We start from the raw sequence: 13,366 nt of genomic DNA, 5'->3' as shown, positions 1-13,366 counted from the left end.
TTGTTCAGTTTCATGTTTAAGGGAGTGAACCAAGAAGATCTACGTGTTACTTAAAGTGCCTGTCTACCCATGTAAATAAAGGGTTAAATATCTAAGAAAGCCCAAAAGTAACGCCTTTAATAGACATTTGCATGGGTCAGCAACTCTTTCCCAGTGACTGATGTATTGGGAATCCCAAGCCACCCCACTTTTAGAAAATATTCTAGAGAGATAGATAGATGATAGGTAGATAGGTAGATAGATAGATAGATAGATAGATAGATAGATAGATTATATAGATAGATAGATTATATAGATAGATACATTTTGAGTGCTTTTAATTCTCTGCCGTCTAAGGTGGTTAGCAGGAAGATCTCAAACACGAGTACCTAAGAACCCGCTCTAGCGCTCTTTCTCCTGGTGTCTCAAATCCGTTTGAAGTCTGACTGTTAATATCTTTAAAGGTCAACAATTTGTTGATCCCCGAAAAAACTATGAAAAAAGTCAAAAGAAAAGACCCACCCGCGTTTGTATTGACTTCTATAATTCTATGAACATGTGGCAATGCCCACAGCGCTAAATGCTTCACATGAGACCATCATAGAACTACATAACGGAAACAAAACACCTGTTTTTTTATCTGTGTGGCATTTTGAATCATATATTTATATACGTTACATAAATCCAAACTGGTTTTTTTGTGAGTTGCAAGTGTTACGTAATAAATTCATTGATTGAAGTATGACATAATTAAAGGCCATAGTATATAGCATGCCTTGTGACGGAGAAGAAAGTACAGATCTCAGACTGAACAGCAAGTGTTTTATATAATGCCTGGGCGTTCTCCCCAGAATGAAAAGTTAACACAGTTTTTTGTAGGTTTTTATTTGTAACCCCCTACCTAATCCTAAAGCTACTTAACGAACTAACCACCCACCACATAAAAAATATTAATATTTAACCACATAAAATTAATATAAACAGATAACTCCTTAGGGTAATATATGTATATTATGTTTTGTTCTGATTATATATATATATATATATATAGTTTGGGATCACTTAGAAGTTTTACTGTTTTTTTAAAGAAAAGCACATGAAAATATCATGTTAATGGCTTCTCGGCCTTTTGGCTAAGATCAAGTGTAGTTCCCCTTTGGACCGGGGGGGGGAGTATGCTGATCCTCTGGCCTTAGGGTTGGGAATGCAATGGAGCCAGAGGTGTTGATTTGCCCCGGCAGTAATGCTGGAGTCACCATGTGCGGTATTGCACGCCGCTGCACATGGTGAGCGCACGGTCGCACTGGCGGTTGCTTTGCACTTACTTTTCCCCCTGAACCATCAGGTCTTGGGGAGAAGAATTTATTTTTGAATCTGGCCGCCCTTAAATTATTTTTTTCTAATTTATTCATCACTTTGTGATTTCACGAGTGCCCATTAATTATTTTCTCTTATTGATTTCACGGTTTTCGAAATTCATGGCGAGGCCCCCACTTTGAGTTGGCACATGTTTTTTGGCACCTTTGTGTTGGACACTGTTCCTTTTAGACGCAGTGAAGCTGGATTTTGCTGGAGGAGGATTGGGTGCCTATCGCCCCTTTCCTCTCTTCAAATAAGCCCAGCAATGGAGTCTTACCCTTTGGGTTGACTCAAGATCCGACCCTCCCATGGGGGGGGAGGAATTTGTCTGGGTTCTCCGTGTGGGAACCCAGAATCGTATCTGGCTTCTGCTGCCTTACGGCACAGAGTGTAGCACCCAGGAGCACGCACTTCGGGCTCTTAAAAAAGAAAAGGAAAAAAAAAAATCATGAAATGGATCAGAAATCCAGCGCAGACGGGGTTAATGTTGTAAATGACTATTGTACCTGGAAACGGCTGATTTTTAATGGAATCTCTTCATAAGCGTACAGAGGCCCGTTATCACTCCCATCACTCCTGTGTGTTCCAATGGCCCTTTATCACTCCCATCACTCCTGTGTTCCAATGTTGCCAATGTGCAAGCAATTTTAACTAATGACATACCAGAAAACCATCACAGTTCCTGTAGGGCCATTTATTTACGACATACCTGATCTGTCATTCGTCATGAAAGGGTTAAGATCCATGTAGATCAGAAACTGACCGGATTTATGAGCATAACTGATCTAGATGCGCGTAATTGTTCTAGCATCATCTAATTTGTTATCACGTATACAACTGAATTTAAAACACTCGCTAGGTGCTAAGAAATTCTCCATAAAAGCATAGGATAAAAAATGTACATTGTAATTAAATTTTTAAGGGCAACTTCATATAAATATATATATATATATATATATATATATATATATAATATTTCAACACTTAGTTTAATCTAGAAAATGATGAGGGGACAGAAACTCGCAATTCTATTTCTGCGTTATACTATTCCTACTCTGCATGCGGCCATATTTATGAATGCAAAACATTCCATATTTCGCACGATACCTGGAGGTGAGGGTGCGTACTGCGGGACGGAATAACAGCCTTGGGCTTAAATATCCTTTTGCAAAGATAATTCCTTTAGTAGAAACATTGGAACCGTGCAAGAAATGTTTATCTCCATAACAGTTACCAGGAAGAAATGTCTTCGGATGCACATTGCCTAATTGTGTCCTCGGAGATAAGCTCTACTTTTATATCTGTCTAATAGAGTTGGGTGTTGTCAGAATATGTTTTATGCTGAGCGGCTCTGTCATATCATCATCTTATCCCTAATTATATTTTCAAATGTTCCGGATAAAACAAATGCAGGGACACAAAACTTTAAATGACTATGTGGTATAAGAAATATTGTAGAAAAATGTATTTATGCAGCAAGTTCTCATTTTGTTTTTTTTGAAAGTTTGTGGTTCTGAGACAAATCAGTGAGATTCTATATGAGGATCATCTATCGACTGAGTGTATTTGGGCACCTGCGATATGGATTTTTAGGTCGCATCAGTTTGATATATACAGTGTATTGGTGATATATACCGTATTTTTCGCTCCATAAGACGCAGTTTTTTTCCTCCCAAAGTAGGATGAAAAATCAGCCGCGTCTTATGGAGCGAAGATGCAGGCAGGGAGGGGGGGGGGCAACGATATACCGTATTGGCTCGAATATAGGCCGCACTTTTTTCCCCCACTTTAAGACTTTAAAGTGGGGGTGCGGCCTATATTCGGGGTCTAGCGCCCGACGCCCGGGACATGCAGTCCCGGGCGCCGGGCAGGCAGCGGGGTTAGGATACAGATCCCCCGCAGCGGTGCAGGGGACCTGCATCCTACTCCCCGATACGCTCAGACAGCCTCCCCTGGCAGCACTTCCCACGGGGGGGGGGGTGCCGGCACGGGAGGTTGTCTAAGCGCATCGTGCGGATGCGTTTTACCTCTGCACCCCCCGCGGACTTACCGGAGCAGACTCCCGGGTGTCTTGCGGGGTCGGCGGGGGACGTCTACGCAATACAACTTCCGGTGCCGGATCCTGATCATTTTTATCCTGAAAACTATTCAACATTTTAGTAGCCTGTGACGAAACCGGCCTGTCCCCCGACAGCGTTCACCCGCCGAATGGTGCTTCCTTCGGCCGAGACGCCAGCGTTTAACCCCTTCAGCGCTGGGCGAGACGAAGCAGGGCAGCAGTCTGATGGAGGCTGTGGCCTAAAGGAGGACTAGTTCTTCTCCTCTCCTGGCCTGCTCTCCCCAACTCTTAATTTACCTTCACCCACCCCAGTCACACTACCTCCCCATTTCCCTAGCTCCGTTTCCAATGTGCTAAACCATATGTGCCGCTCTGCGTTGCACGACCTAGAACATGTTCCTGATCTTATGAATATTTTTGCCGACGATGCTTTTGCGGTAAATTCACAGTAGAATTCTATGATAAAGTTTAATGTAGTAATTGAAAATAAATATTTCAATAAAAAAAATGTGTGATATAATGCAAGGTAGAGCGCAGCAATGTGTGACTATGCTTATGAAGAATTCTCCAAGACTTTTATAAGGTTCGTAACTTTATGGTTACATGTTGGGCTAATTTCCTTTCAGCTGCCATCTATATAAAGTTCTACTGAATACATTAATGTCAGGAGTCTGACTGTAAGAAATTCTTACAAAGATTTTTAAAAGTAGACCTGCTTACATTGAATGTTTTTGAGCTCTGATAAAAATAGTATTATAATTATCTTGTGGTCATCTATTAGTCTGCCTTTACATTCAAATGAATCCAATTTAATTAAGAGTTCTGGCCCTTCAAATGACACTTTAAAACAAAATTATACTCCAGAAATAAATTGAGTTTAATTAGCTTTAACACCGTGATGCATTCCTCAATTAGATTAACAAAGTCACACTTATGGTACAATTTAGGAAGAGAATAAAAAGATTTCATGAGCGTATAATCTAATGCTTGAAAGGGAAGCATGAACTCCATACAGCTATGCATAGAAACATAGCGTTGCCACTAGGGTTGCAACCCGCACTGGTTTCACCAGGATTAACAAGATAAGTCGCAACTCCCTGACTTACTTCTTTATGCAATAGTAGCGCAGCAGCTCGCACACAATGGGAAAAAAGGATGAGACTTCACAGAGCTAAGTAAGTAGCGTGCTAGTGTCTGGTTGTGTTAGTGTGCCTAGGTGTCTGGGTGTGTAAGTATCTGGGTATGTTAGTGTGTGTGTCTGAGTTTGTTAGTGTGTGTCTGGGTATGTTAGTGTATGTATGTGTGTTGTGTGACAAAGCACGTTTATCTGAGGGTGATAAATGTCACATTTAGGGCTCTTAAGCACAGTCCTCTAGGGCAATAAGGCCCAGGAACACGACTTGCAGCAAACTGAGTGATTTGTTTTCTAGTGTGCATAACACAAACCATCCCCAAAACAAGATCATAAAAAGAAAGCATAGCTCCTATTGGAGCTCTTTCCGGTGATCCTCTGCTGGCCCAGACTGACGAGCCTAAACACGCACTAACTTATACCTACTTGCCAGACCCAGCTTAGCCAGTGGGTCTGCCTGTGTGTGAGAGTAGGTCATTAGCGCCTGTGTATGTGTGTGTTAGTATGAGTGGCTGTGCTAGTGTGGGTACCTGTGCATGTGTCTGGCTGTGTTAGTGAGTCTGAGTGTGTGTAAGGTTGAGTGTCTGGTTGTATTAGTGTAAGTGTCCGGGTGTGTGGGTGTGTTACTGTCTAGGTGTGTTAGTTTGTGTGTCTGTGTGTGTGCATTAGTGTGTGTTTGTTAGTGTGTATATCTGAGTGTGTGTGTCTGGGTATGTTGGTGTGTGCTCCTGGATGTGTATGTTAGTGTGCATGTGTCTGGGTGTGTTTGTGTGTGTCTCTCAGTATGTTAGTGTGTGTTTGTTAGTGTAATTTTCTGTGTGGGTTTCTGAGTCTGGTCGTGTTAGTGTGGTTACCTGGGTGTGTTCGTGCAAGTCTGGATGTGTTAGTGGTGTGCGTTAGTGTGTATGTCTGGGTGTATGTGTCTTTGAGTGTGTCGTGTATGTTAGTGTGTGTGCCTAGTGTGTTGGGTGGGGGGTTGTTAGTGGGAGTTTATGTGTGTATCTGTTAGTATGAGTGGTTGTGCTAGTGTGGGTACCTGCGCATATTAGTGTGTGTGCCTGGGTGTGGTAGTGTGTATCGCTGGGTGTGTATGTGTTGGTGTGTTTTATCTGGGAGTGTGTGGTAATGTGAGGATCTGCACGTGTGTTAGTGTGAGTGTCTGGTTGTGTTACTATAGGTGCCTGGATATGTTAGTGTGGGTGCATGTATGTTAGGGTTGCTGTGTGTGTGTGTGTTAGTGTGAATGGCTTTATGTATTAGTGTCTGTGTGTGTGTTAGTGTGAATGTGTTTATGTATTAGTGTCTGTGTGTGTGTGTTAGTGTGAATGTGTTTATGTATTAGTGTCTGTGTGTGTGTTAGTGTGAATGTCTCACTCTCAAATATAAAACAAATACCAAAACAGATGAGGTTGATTCAATCACTGGAGGCATCTAGAAATAAATTGAGACATACAGGACAAACATCTGCTGGCGAAATAGCGTGCACTTCCGGGAACGTGTTATGATGAACGCTTCCAGCAGGTGCATCTACACCAACATAATTGTATCCGAAAATGAATGCGCTCCGAGTCTGTGCCTATAGGAAACACAAATACGTGAATTAAAATTTACGTTACATTCCATTCGTTTTTTTTTATAGCGCCAGCAGGTTCAGTAGCGCTGTTACAATAGGGGACGGTGAAAAATATTATGCATGGGAAGCTATTACGGGAAGCTTATCCACAGCTGAGTTCAGGGAAAATATTGGGCTTAAAATGGGATTCTGGTGCAAAACTTGAAAAATTACCTTGTCGCCATAGCAACCAATAGAATGGTCAAACGTATTGGACCATTCCATTCGTTGCTGGGGTAGACCACTTTTAAACATGTTTTTTTACATATCCCCCTATGTTTTATTTGGTGCTGTCTTGCTGCAGTTTAATGTCCCTGAGAGTGGAGAAATTAACATTCTTGCTATTTTTATGTTATTTAAATTATTAAATATTATCACGTCCTGTAATACGTACTTTTTGTATTGTAGTAATTTTTCAAAAATAAACATTTGGAAGTTGGGATTAAGAGTGTAATAAATCATCACAACCCTGGCATAGATTCCTTTACGTAAAAGGATGGTCCTCTCCAGCCAGGAGGAGCCTTATTCCAGTGGAGGAAAATAACTAAATCCATGGATAAACTCAAATCACACCTGAAGCCATTAATCAGTTTATACAAAAGCACGCACCTGACAAGCAGACGTTGCCCGAGAGCGATAATTACCCGTGGTTCTTGAAGAAATCGCATACAAATCTGTAACTTATTATCGTTGCATGGCTTTCAGGAAACAAAGTATCACCTCAAACACAGTCGTTACAAACAATAACACACTCTCCATTGTTTTTTGAAAAAAGCGTGAGGTTTATTGTAAAACAGTAATTACAAAACGCTGCTTCAAGTACCACAGGATATTATTTCTCTTGGAATCTAGCGGCATCCGTTAGAGGACACATCATTTATATGACATAGTTTTTTCTCTCCTCTCCCTCTGCTCTGGTGTGCTTCTTGTGAGGACACAACTGGAATATGACTTCATTTAAAAGATGGACAGGCCAAGAAGGTTCTGTGGGATCCAAGATGGCGTTATTTCAGTTTGCTAAATCACCGAAAGAATGCTGATGACAAATTATTTGGATGTGAGCTGTCTGACCTTACAATGGATAATTTGAAGGGACAGGGCTAACCTTTAATTGTAGTAAGTAAATTGGTGGTGAACAGAAGACGGTTATGGTGAGGAATTGGGACTTAATCAAGATAAAGCATGGGCTGGTGTGGGTGAAGACACCACTGAAGTCCCTTCCCTTCGCCTCATGTAGCATCCATAAAACATGGTGCTCTAGTCACTTTTATGTAGTCTGTTTTATGGTAAATACAGAATTGACTTGAACTGGAAGGTTGTTGTTAAAACTATAGTTGAAACAAACAAAACTCCCCGTCTGGGGATGGCAAAAAGGCCATGACACTAACGCTGGTAGCTGCCAAAAGACATAAGCACAGCCCAAGGCTGGATATGAGGGGCTGCACATTACGTTTTTATGCTCATGTATCTTGTGAGCATTGTGGCTGGCCATATCCAGGTGAGCATATGGAGCAATGGCGGCCACCAGGATGTTCCCCAGAAGCCTGATGACCAGTCCGTATCTGCCTTTCATAGTAACTACAGATTAGAATGAATGATCATATTGATTTAAATTTACCTCAAATTCGATAAAGGGGAGGGCTGGTAAAGGGTAGAGGGCAATTACACAGTGGATGGCACTGGTGGACCGGTATCTACCGTATGAAAGAGCAGCATTGGCTCTATTACGAAAACCTTATGTGTTCTCTTCATTTTGGGTATAGTTGGGTAGATCTATGCCCTATGTTTTTTTTATAAAATAGGATATGGTGAGTAAGAATCAGAGAGACACGAGCAGTAACAGGACTTATTATATATATATATATATATAGCAGAGCACTTCACCCTCTCCAGTTAGAGTCAGAGCCCTTGGAGCAATTAGCGGCGTAGGTTACCATGTCATTATGATGTCAAACAGTGACATTGCAGGTCTTCAATGAGCACCACTTCTGGATGTATCTAATTATGTGCGATACTAAGTAATGTTATATCTGGACTCATTCAAATATTATGTGATGTGAAGATGCACTTGTTGACATGCAATCAATAATTTATAAAAGCTTTCGTTTTTTTGAGTGGCTTTAGAGGATTTGGCTATGATAACAGTGCATTTGTGACATGTGCTGTATATTTTTGTTACAGAAATTAGATAGCAAAGAAAAGCCTGGATAGGAAATTATGGACCTGACAAAGTTTATTGTGCAGGAATCTGAGACAACGATGTTAGCTCTGGGATGATGCATGAAAAGAGGTCTGTCCTAGGCACAGACAATACAAATGCTGCCATACATGCTGCCTGGCTGTCCACAATGGTAACCCTGACTGGCACTGGAATTTCATGTTTAAGTGGGCCTTAGGCTGGGAACCAGTCCCTCCCTCCCCTCATACATCTCGTTCCTAATTCACAACATAAGAAGGCCAGATTGAATAATCTGGTAGTATTATGCTTGCTGTGGCCAATGCCATTGCCTCAATTTTTCCATGGGCCCTACCTGGCACCATGGGCTGCTTTGTAATGGATGTCATTCACGTCATCTACAAAAATATTTCATTGTGTCTCTGTTGAAATCAATGCAATGTCATTTAGTCAATGGTTATTTCATTTACCAATTAACTGCCTTGGTAGTCCTGGTAGCAAGCTATGGCTCTATTCCTTTCACTATCACCCTTAGTTACTGTACGAGCATCAGGGTCACAAAGAGCCTCGCCAAGCTCCATAGAGTGAAGAAATGATCATCAGCAGGATCATTCCATTACTTTATAAGGTGACTAAGGTCATATTTAGTGCCACCATCCTTGCTGCCGTCTTTTCTGCGGAGTGCCGGGATATGACATCATATCCTGGTGCTCTGCCTTTTAAGGAAGCAGGAAGCCAGGGGGAAGTATAAGTGGACCGGCTGAGGACATCACTGTTCCACAGTGGCACTACAGGAAGCCAAAAGGGCAACTGTCATACAGAAGAGGGGCTTCCGCTCTCTTAGACATGCCGCCCCAGGCCTTGGCTAGAATATGTCACTAAATAAACATTGGTCTGATTCAATGAGAAAATGTAAAAAATCTTTCAGTTTTATAGTCTTGCCGAGTTGATTTGAAGCTACTAGTTCTCTAGGAAAAAAATTCTTAAACCTTCTTGTTTTGTCGAGGGAGGGGGGCACGGTGTCACGATTGTAATTAAAGAACCGCAGATGGGATATATTAGTACATAATTTGTGCGTAATCAAGAGATTGGTTTCTGCTAAACTAAAGCTTATCTCCTACTGATTTGCAGCAAGAAAACAAACACACAGACACTCGTACAGAATCTGCTGCCTGTACAAACGCTCCCCATTGTGATGTTCTGTCTCAGATATTAGCTCACAGGCTCAGTAAATGATGGTTTATCTGATGTGTATGATACACTCGGAATGTCCTAAAAATGAGTTATTGATTTCCTGAGGTTCAGATTTAGATTATATTGCTTAAAATAAACAAACAAAATGAAATATTCACTTTCAGCAAAGTATCTTGTGTGATTTAACACCGATTCACAAAAAAAAAGCAAATCAAGTATTAAATAATGTGGGAGATTAAATAACTGAATAAAATGAGACTGTAAATACAAATATAATTAGTTATTGAGTTATGTGCTTAAGGGGAAACAGTTTTTCACAGTGCAGAATTGATCTATCTCTTCAATTTTGATTCAGTAAAGTGGGTATAAAGCCTTTTGATTTATTGTAAGGTAACATGTCTTTTGACAAGTTTGGGCTACCTGAGGTTTTCTAGCTGTTTTTGGCTGACTACAACTCCTACAACTGACTACAATCGTGTACAAATAGTCAAAGGATTTTCTGATTCCAACTGTGGTTAAATGCCAGCTACCAATATTGTAAGCAATCTTCTGGCTGGCTAAAGATAACGGAGTTACAGTCAAACCAGGGTTACTGGCAGCTAAAACTCACAAACCCCCCACACACACAGCAAAACAAAGACACAAACACATTAAAACACAAACTTGATCTAGCACACATACTCTAGCACCATACATTTACAAACACATGCCCCCACACACACACACACCCTAACACCACTTACTAATTCACAGCCACTCTAACACCATACACTCTTTCATTCTTCTAGTCATACACATTCATTCTTATAGTCATACACTATCTCACCTTTGTAAAGTCATGTATTCAGAGTAGCTTGCACTTATCTCTGCCCACTTGCTTCCCACTGGGCTAGTGCCTATTATGGACCCTTTCTCCTCTAAATCCCTCATTTTGCTTCATTACTGAAACAGAATAAAAACTTTATTTTTTGTTTGGTTAACACTGCATCTAAAATGTGGCCCATTTCAGGGGGACTGGCAACAGGGGCAATTGCGAGTGTCTACTTGCAGTTTTACATGTAGCCTATAAAATTTGTAGCATAATGATAATTGGATTTTAAATATCATTGAAACAATTACGTGATCCCAGGGAAAATGATACATTATCAAACCATTTTACTTGTTAATAATAGAATGCTGATTAATATATGAGGATTATCTTTAGCTGGTTGGCAGCTCACTGGGGGCGCTAGTGAGCTCATAAACACAACTGGGTGATATTAAGACGATTGGAAACACTGTACCCTATTATTTTTTAATGACTCTTTTTAATAGCATTATCTAAATTATTTAGGAATAGTGTTGATCATTCCTTGAGTGTCCATGAGCTTGAAGACATGTCTTCTATTAAATGCCACTAGGTTTTCTTTGTATTCTTTGGATTTTACGGATTATGCTGTAGTCATTATTCTAAATAAAAACCAAAACGAAAAAAAAAACCTGTTCTAGAACGTTGTTACCTGAGGTCAAAGACTCTTTATTATGATTGTCCTGCATCACGTTTCAATGGGCCATTAACCAAGGACAATAGTCTGGCATGAGTTAAATGTCAATCAGTTTCTTCTGGCTGCTCGGTGGAGCATAAGTAGCTTTCTTATAATTGAACATGGAACAGATGTACAGTAACCTAGTGCTTACACATTTCTTCATTTAGTATGTTGCTAAGTGGATAGCTATTAAAATATAATGTTTCCCAACCTCCCCGTGCCCTGCAAGGCGCTTCTGCATGAAACTTTTTTTGTAATCTGCCAGGCCATTGTTCTTCAGTTGTTGAGAAAGCAATTATAGGTGATCTGTTTAATTCTGACCCACAAGGCCTTATAGGACTGCTGTGCTTAGCATTGCGGTATAAGACGACCCTGATTATAAGACGACCCCCCAAAATTTGATTATACCCTGTAGGAAAAAAGTTTTACCAGTAAATATTAATTTACATGTAAACTATTTTTCATATTTAATGAAAACCATGTTTGGGAAAAATGCATTTCTTGTTTTTATTTCCTTTATTTGCCAACTTGCCCCCCAGTTATGCACATCTGACTCCCAGTTATGCACAGCTTGTCCCCAGGCTGGCCATTGTGCCCCTCCAAATATGCTACTCTGCCCCCCAGATATGCCTTATACCCCTCTATATGCTACTCTGCCCCACTGAAATGCCACTCTGTCCCCCCAGACTTACCTGCGTGCTCCAGACTCCCTGGTGTCTAGTGGTGTCAATCTGCTATCTTTTATCTTCGTCTGCATCTCCACAGACATAACCCTGCGGGAACTTCCCCAAACTGGCAGCGATTGGAGTATTGGGGAGAGGATGTCACCGGTTGCGCCACCATATCGCCCTGAGTTCAACTTAGGTCAAAATGATGACAGGTAATGTTATGTCCGTGGAGATGCAGACAAAGATAAAAAATTGAAGATAGCAGATTCAATATAGAAGAGAAGAGGGAAAGGAAGAAGATAAAAGATAGAAGATCATGAAGAAGAAAAACTCTGTCTTATATTCATTTCCAACATAGTAACATGTTTTTGTTTGTTTTGAATAATATAAACATTACCTTGTGAGGTAAATGGGAGCTGCTATCTTTCTGTTGCATCACATGTTTTAAAATTGTCATGTCATCTAAAAATATATTTGATAATATATATATATAAGATATATATATATATATATATTCTAGTTTTTTGTCTTAGACTGACAGTTGTGATTTTATTAAAAGTGTTTTTTATACTGTCACATATATTTCTATTTCTCTTGATCCAAACATATAGGATTCAAACATATAGGATTGATCCAAACATAAGAGGATTCAGCTATCAGGGACAGCTTTGTTTTCTGGGGAAAAATAAATTAAAAAAAATAATGTCAGGTAGAAACAGCTTTCATTTTGCTCACTACAAATGGCATATTTTCACGCGAACTGTGACCGTCATTTTTGCTTCAACGCTCCCTTTAAAAATGTACAGACAGACCTCAACAAAGAACAGATCATCTGATCTACAAAGCACAGTTCACTAAATCTATTTAGATAAAACACCTGCACGGGCGATATGCTGAGTTAAATTAGATACTTTAGATACTGCTTTGCTGTTAACTAAAAAGAATTGTTGACCTAGAGTAAATCAAGCTGACTAATGACTTTGGCGATGCTTTGGTGTCCAATATCAGATATTTTTAAGGCAATTTTGTTTTGACCTTGTGATGGTGACAGTATAATGATTTAGCTGATACGTTCCATCTCTGTTCCGGGACTTTTCTAGTTATAGTGGCCATTAATAAAAGTAACATGTTCTTGATTCAGTGCCTAAGCTTCTCTCTGGAAGTTACTTTCGAATGTGCTTTTATATAATAGACCTATATAATAGCTGAGATCAAACCAATTGCACAGGAAGGCACTTTGCTTAAAGGGACAGTTTACAGCCCCGACACTAGAGAAAGAATACAAAGAATGTACTTTAAAGTACTTTGTAAGGTAAAGAATGAGCCCCCTGCACCAATGGGGAAGGGGATATGAATGCTGGCCTATGCAGGAATGCTTTGTGTTCCCCTTATTCATTGGCCTTGTTTACAACTTTGTATCAAGCAGGTATATAAACAGAGGTGGCACCTTCTTACTTCCTTTTCAACCAGAATCAGGCAGGGGGAACATCTGAAGCTTTCCCACTCTCGTGCCCGGAGTGGCACCTCTGGTGATTAACATGGATTAATATTCAGTTTTGTCACAGCTGCGGTTTGTGGTCACCCTTGACAGCGCCTAAGAGGACTATATGGTGTAATGGTCAGGAACAGTCAGGATCAGTAGCTGGGGATCCACAGTGCAG

General features: G+C 40.4%; 1 non-coding gene across 1 annotated transcript; it reads left to right on the top strand.

Moving 5' to 3' along the window:
• Positions 1-1,092: 1,092 nt before the first annotated feature.
• On the top strand, positions 1,093-1,276 carry LOC149305643 (U2 spliceosomal RNA). The gene has a single exon (XR_016271755.1). It is a non-coding gene; the product is annotated as a U2 spliceosomal RNA (small nuclear RNA).
• Positions 1,277-13,366: the final 12,090 nt, after the last annotated feature.

This window comes from Sceloporus occidentalis, unplaced genomic scaffold (assembly GCF_023333645.1).
Source record: "Sceloporus occidentalis isolate IW3139 unplaced genomic scaffold, rSceOcc1.0.p SCAF_11, whole genome shotgun sequence".
In the NCBI taxonomy this organism is placed as follows: Eukaryota; Metazoa; Chordata; class Lepidosauria; order Squamata; family Phrynosomatidae; genus Sceloporus; species Sceloporus occidentalis.
This window is presented reverse-complemented; position numbering and strand designations above follow the sequence as displayed.